The sequence below is a fragment of the Drosophila nasuta genome, unplaced genomic scaffold (assembly GCF_023558535.2).
Source record: "Drosophila nasuta strain 15112-1781.00 unplaced genomic scaffold, ASM2355853v1 ctg451_pilon, whole genome shotgun sequence".
NCBI classification, from domain to species: domain Eukaryota; kingdom Metazoa; phylum Arthropoda; class Insecta; order Diptera; family Drosophilidae; genus Drosophila; species Drosophila nasuta.
The window spans coordinates 5,001-12,627 of NW_026869580.1; the positions used below are offsets into that span (position 1 = coordinate 5,001).

Here is a 7,627-nt window from a genome sequence, read left to right on the forward strand (position 1 = left end):
TACTGGCAGGATCAACCAGAATAATGTTCATTTCATTATGTAAATATATTTAAAATATAATTACATAAATCTTCAAATATGTAAAATACATGACAACTCACAAATATTTTTGAATAACAAACGATAATATTCAATAATTGTATATATATATATGTTATACTTGACATGTACTATACGAATGTGGCCATAATTAGATAGCATTCACGTTCGCTAGTTATAATTCACAATTGTTTATATAAATATATATACTTATATATAAAATATATATGCATATAATCGTTCAAAAATATCATTTTATTTCAACTTACTAAATATATTATATCACACATGCATATTTATAATTTAAATTCAATTAATTGAATAAAAAATTATTTTATTTTGATGACAAATTGATAATTTTATCTAATTCTGCATTTACGTGTAGACAATATTATATTAGTAAAAACCTCCGTCCACAATAGTGTCCTAGAGGATTTTTCAATTATTCACAAAATATTAATTCTTTAGCTACGAAACACCGTCTTCTTTTGAAAAAGACATTTAATACATTATATGCTTATATAATAGTAATAATTATATAACCATATAATAGTATCAATTTTTATATCGGATGAGACTAATAATTAATTAATAATAACATAATTATTACTTAATATGCAAACTGAAATATATGCATCCAATACATATATACGTGATGAGCACACACTGCCACCATGTATAGGTTTTTCAGTCGCGATCGAACTTTCGAAGTGAACAGACGTGCCTCCGTGTGTGCTCCGTGTGAGAACCATAGAAACCTATAAAAACATTACCGACAGAGACGGAATTTAGATTTCCCTGTGTGGGATCATAAATGCAACAAAGTGCGAATAATTTAGTGACAGTGACACTCTTAATATTGTGAAAAATCGAGTTTTCCAATTGCAAAAATAACCACGTGCGTGGAAAATTTCCAAGCTTTTGAAGCTATCGAGCTTTAAAGCTTGATCACAGCTGTTCGAACTTTACCCAAGTCGTGAGCCGCTGCGTGAAAAGTTCCAAGCTTATAAGACTTTAAAGCTAAAAGCTCGGTGTCAGCTTTTTAGCAAAGTCGCGAACATCACCCAAGACACGAACCATCGAAATAGCAAAACATCAACGCTATCCAAGTCACGAACCATCGATATAGCAAGGACACAAACGCTGTGTCGGTGTCAGCTGTTTAGCAAAGTCGCAAACATCACCCAAGACACGAACCATTGAAATAGCAAAACATCAACGGTATCCAAGTCACGAACCATCGATATAGCAAGGACACAAACGCCACCCAAATCGCGAAACATTGAACCTTCAAAAGATTACTAAAGACAAGAACCTCTTCATACATTTGAAAGCTTGGCGCGAATTTCGAACTCCTTTAAAATTCGAATTCGCGTCAGTTTCTCACCATGAGCTGGCAAGCCCCCCGTTCCCCCAAAGCCAAGCCGCCTAGAAAGAAGGGCAACATTAAATATAAAAATACTGACTCCAGCGACTCCGAGCCTGGAGAAATAAAGCGCAAGAATGCCAAAAAAGCCGTTAAGGAGGACAAGGCCAGCACCAGCGAGGCAGCCAAAGCTGCATTAATGGGCAGACTTAAAAATAACTCATTCGGAATCCTATCTGAGGACGATGATGAAACGGATTCTAGTGATGATTACGAAGAGACACCAGCTGCTCCTAAGACATCCAAAAAGGATGACCAAGAAGAAAAAGCACCCAAGGAGATCAAGCCACCGCCAATCTTCATCCCGGATGTAACCAGCATCAAGGAGCTTTCCAAAGCCATCTCTGGCGCCTTAGGCAAAGATGTAGAGGTCACATACAAAGCCAGCCAGAACAACTTCATTCGAGTCATGACCCCCAACAAGGATGCCTTTACCAAACTAAAGACTTTCTTGAGCGATAGTAAAAATAGATTCCACACCTTTCAACCCCGAGATGAACGCGCCTACCGGGTGGTCATCAAAGGCCTCCACCACTCGACCGATTTGGATGACATCAAAGAGGGACTCGGCCGCCACGGGCACAAGGTCAGGGATGTCCACAATCCCAATAAAAGGGGTACAAAGAAGCCTCTAAACCTCTTCTTCGTAAGTCTGGAGCCGGCCAAAAACAATAGGGAGGTATACCAGATCAAACGGATATGCAGCACCATGGTCACGGTTGAACCGCCGATCAAATTCAACGATGTCCCCCCAATGCTACCGCTGCCAGGCCTTCGGGCATACCCAAAGATACTGCCACCTCGACCATCGTTGCGTCAAGTGTGGAGACGAGCACTCCACTGCTGAATGCAAAAAGAACGCCAGTGAACCGGCTTTCTGCCTTAACTGCAAGGGCCCACATGCGGCCTCATACAAAGGCTGTCCAGCTTACAAGAGAGCGAAGAGTGTTTTTGCCCCCAGGCAGGCAACCTCACGTTACCAGCCGCCCCACCTCAGCAAGATCGACCCCAACGCAAGCAGAATCGACCCTAATGTTAGCTATGCCAATACAGCAAGAAACGCTGCCCCACAAGATAACATCCTACATCCCAACGCCAACTTAATCCCACCAAGCAATTCCCTTGACGCGGCAATGGCCAGAATGGAGGCCATGTTTGAGCGCATGATGGAAAAGGTCATGAGTCAAATGACCCAAATGCTTGCTACCGTTTGCAAATCATTATGCAAACGGGATTAAACATAACGATCTGGAACGCTAACGGCCTGATTAAAAGCCGGCCAGAAGTGGAACACTTTATCCACACACACAACACAGACATACTCCTCATCTCTGAAACTCACTTCTCCAATAGATCATACATCCGACTTCACGGGTATGACATCATCCACGCTGACCACCCTAGCGGCAGAGCTCATGGCGGAGCGGCAATTATTATTAAAGCGGGCATAAAGTACAACGAGCTGAGTACCTTAGAGGAAGACTGGGTACAATGTGCCAAAGTCAATCTGCCCAGCCCACTAGGCGACCTTACAGTCGCCGCGGTCTACCTCCCCAGACACAGAGTATCAGAAAGGCATTTTGATCTGCTGCTGAGCAGTCTGGGTAACAGATTTCTAATTGGGGGCGATTTCAACGCAAAGCACCGATGGTGGGGATGCCGAGTCAGCAACCCTAAAGGAAGCGCACTACTTAGGTGCATCCAGCGCAGGAGCATCGTATGCCACACCACAGGAGAGCCCACCTACTGGCCAACAGATCCGACCAAAATTCCCGACACCCTGGACATGGCCCTCTCCAAAGGATTTGATAGTGCCAAAGTCTCGTTGTCTTCTAACGCGGACCTTTTCTCCGACCACAGCGCAGTGGAACTGCGGCTGAACCTCCCTGCACTGAGAAAAGCTGCACATCCCAGGATGATCAAGAGGAGCACGAGACTGCAATCCTACAAAGCCTGGCTAACGGAAAATGTCAACCCAGTGCAAGATCTTACCACCACCGAGCAAGTGAACAACGCCATCAACGAGCTCACGCAACACATGCACAACGCCGCAGCACATGCTTCCCCCAGAACCCCAATCTCTCCCAGACTACCAACGAGGGTCCTACACCTTTGGTCTTCAGAGATCGCCTCGCTAGTAGCTGAGAAAAGACGGTTGCGACGAGTATGGTTCCTATCCAGAAATCCTAGAGATAAAAGGGTATTTAACAGAGCCGCAAAGCAGCTTAAGGATAAGCTCCTAAAGCTCAGGCAGAGCTCGTTTGAAGAGTTCCTGGCCAATGTTGAGCCTGGAGACCCACAGCACAACCTTTGGCAGGTCACTCGTCATATAAAACGACCTACTAAGAGAGTTGCTCCAGTCCAGCGTGCTAGTGGCGCCTGGTGCCGCACAGAGCAAGAACGAGCTGAAGCTTTTGTGGAGCACCTCAGCGAAGCCTTCAAGCCGATAATAAGATGCACCGACCTGGATATCTCAGCTACGCAACGTGCCCTACAACTATTAGATGAAAACACCAACAACAACCAAGAAGAGCTAGCTATGGTCTCGGTGGATGAGGTCAAACTTGAGATCGAGGGACTCAAGACGAATAAATCGCCGGGCGCTGATGGCATTGAAGCACTGGCTGTTAAGCTTCTTCCCCCTCCCTGCCTACAACTCCTCGCCAACATATACAGCAGGTGCTTTCAGCTAGGACATTTTCCAACCATCTGGAAACGAGCAGAGGTAATTCTTATACCCAAACCTGGCAAACCTGAAGCCAATCTTGGCTCTTATCGTCCGATAAGTTTGCTGTCGATACTCTCCAAAATACTCGAAAGAGTATTTTTGCGCAGAGTATTGCCAGTGCTGGAAGAAGCTGGGTTGATTCCGGATCACCAGTTTGGCTTCAGGCGTTCTCACTCCACCCCGGAACAATGCCACCGTTTAGTCAAAGTGATACTGGACGCATTCGAGGAGAAGAACTACTGCTGCGCCGTAATGCTTGACGTGAAGCAAGCTTTCGACAGAGTCTGGCACCCAGGGCTACTGCTTAAGCTTAAGAGAAACCTGCCTCAACCCCATTACGCATTTCTGCAATCTTACCTCGACAACAGAAGCTTTTATGTCAGATGCGGAGATGCGCGATCTACCACAAAAGGTATCGAAGCCGGTGTACCACAAGGCAGCGTCCTAGGCCCTCTATTGTACACGTTGTACACAGCGGACATGCCTACATTTTTCAACGAGAACCTATTGGTTGCCACATACGCCGATGACACAGCCTTCCTTGCCACAGCAGGAACCCCACAGGATGCGTCGGAAATTATTCAAAATCAGCTAAACACCATCGAGCCCTGGCTGCGGAGGTGGAACATCTCGGTAAACCCTGAGAAGTCCACGCAAACCACATTTGCACTCCGCAACGGCAATTGCCCGCCTGTCAGTCTCAATGGGGAATATATTCCCGAAAATCCCACGCCCAAATACCTGGGCATGACGCTCGACAGGCGGTTAACATGGCGCACACACATCCTAAGGAAGAGAAAGCAGGCTGAAGAGAGGCTGAAGCAATTCCAATGGCTCATTGGAAGACGCTCGAAGCTTAAAAGCAAACTTAAACTGCTTGTCTACAAAACCATCATTAAGCCAATCTGGACTTATGGCATCCAGCTGTGGGGCACTGCCTGCAAATCAAACTGCAGGAACATCCAAAGGCTGCAGAACAAGGCTCTGAGAATGGTCTCGAACGCTCATCCTTACCATGACAACAGCACCATCCACGAGGTACTCAGGGTTCCCTGGGTAGAAGATGAAATTCGAAAAGTGAGCACGAATTACATCAACAGGCTCCATAACCACCCAAACACATTGGCCATCAACATCTTGGACAACAGCCAAACCGTCAGAAGACTTAAAAGAAAACACCCCCTCGACCTGCCCATGGAGGATGATGATTAGCCCTCCAGAACCCTACCAACCATCTCTTGTGAGAATTTAATCGACAAGGCTGCCTCAAAAAATTTAATTATTGTCCGTACAGACAGATTTTAAATAAATAATTATTGACGAAAAAAAAATGTATAGGTTTTGTGACACGTTTTCTACAATGCTCTTATTTTATTTAGTATTACCATCTAACGTATCTTTTTGTTGCACTAATTTAATAATACAACAGTAAAACTTCATTATTTTTAACTTTTTTAATCATATTGCCTTCTATATGATTATTTTCATATATTATTTATATATGACTTATGCCGGCAAGACTCACTCCATATACATAGTCATATATATTTCACTTGTGAAATTTTTCTCATATGACATGCCTGCTCGACATCACCACCCCTATATAGGTTTTGTGACACGTTTTCTACAACCAGCTCATTTTACTAAGGTATACCACCTAATGTATCTTTATGTTGCACTAATTTAATAATGCAACAGTAAAACTTCATTATTTTTAACTTTTTAATCATATTGCCTTCTATATGATTATTTTCATATATTATTTATATATGACTTATGCCGGCATGACACTCCATATAAATAGTCATATATATTTCACTTGTGAAATTTTTCTCATATGACATGCCTGCCCGACCTCACCACCCCTATAAAGGTTTTGTGACACGTTTTCTACAATGCTCTTATTTTATTTAGTATTACCATCTAACGTATCTTTTTGTTGCACTAATTTAATAATACAACAGTAAAACTTCATTATTTTTAACTTTTTTAATCATATTGCCTTCTATATGATTATTTTCATATATTATTTATATATGACTTATGCCGGCAAGACTCACTCCATATACATAGTCATATATATTTCACTTGTGAAATTTTTCTCATATGACATGCCTGCTCGACATCACCACCCCTATATAGGTTTTGTGACACGTTTTCTACAACCAGCTCATTTTACTAAGGTATACCACCTAATGTATCTTTATGTTGCACTAATTTAATAATGCAACAGTAAAACTTCATTATTTTTAACTTTTTTAATCATATTGCCTTCTATATGATTATTTTCATATATTATTTATATATGACTTATGCCGGCATGACACTCCATATAAATAGTCATATATATTTCACTTGTGAAATTTTTCTCATATGACATGCCTGCCCGACCTCACCACCCCTATATAGGTTTTGTGACACGTTTTCTACAATGCTCTTATTTTATTTAGTATTACCATCTAACGTATCTTTTTGTTGCACTAATTTAATAATACAACAGTAAAACTTCATTATTTTTAACTTTTTTAATCATATTGCCTTCTATATGATTATTTTCATATATTATTTATATATGACTTATGCCGGCAAGACTCACTCCATATACATAGTCATATATATTTCACTTGTGAAATTTTTCTCATATGACATGCCTGCTCGACATCACCACCCCTATATAGGTTTTGTGACACGTTTTCTACAACCAGCTCATTTTACTAAGGTATACCACCTAATGTATCTTTATGTTGCACTAATTTAATAATGCAACAGTAAAACTTCATTATTTTTAACTTTTTAATCATATTGCCTTCTATATGATTATTTTCATATATTTTTATATATGACTTATGCCGGCATTACACTCCATATACATAGTCATATATATTTCACTTGTGAAATTTTTCTCATATGACATGCCTGCCCGACCTCACCACCCCTATATAGGTTTTGTGACACGTTTTCTACAACCCGCTCATTTTACTAAGGTCTACCACCTAATGTATCTTTATGTGGCACTATTTTAATAATACAACAGCAAAACTTCATTATTTTATTATCAATAATTTGTATTAAATACTAGTACAATCGTAAATTGTTTAACATTGTTTAAAATTTTTGTCAAAGTTGAACTCATATCTCGGTAGAACCTTATATCATATGGCTGCAGTTCAATAAAAATTCACCAAGTCCAAAAAATTTTTTCTCAAGTTAAATTCAAAATCTTATCTCATTTTATTAAAAACTGTATAAAATGATATATAAAAAGTTTTTCTACAATTTTCATATGTTGAAATTTTTGTCAAAGTTGAACTCATATCTCGGTAGAACCTCATATCATATGGCTGCAGTTCAATAAAAATTCACCAAGTCCAAAAAATTTTTTCTCAAGTTAAATTAAAAATCTTATCTCATTATATTAATAAACAGTATAAAAT

General features: G+C 40.6%; 1 non-coding gene across 1 annotated transcript in view; it reads right to left on the reverse strand.

Moving 5' to 3' along the window:
* The window catches only part of LOC132797977 (small subunit ribosomal RNA), a 1,991-nt gene extending 1,969 nt beyond the window's left edge, over positions 1–22 (reverse strand). The window contains exon 1 of the ribosomal RNA XR_009633843.1: positions 1–22. This exon is cut by the window's left edge and continues 1,969 nt beyond it. This is a non-coding gene — a ribosomal RNA (small subunit ribosomal RNA).
* Positions 23–7,627: the final 7,605 nt, after the last annotated feature.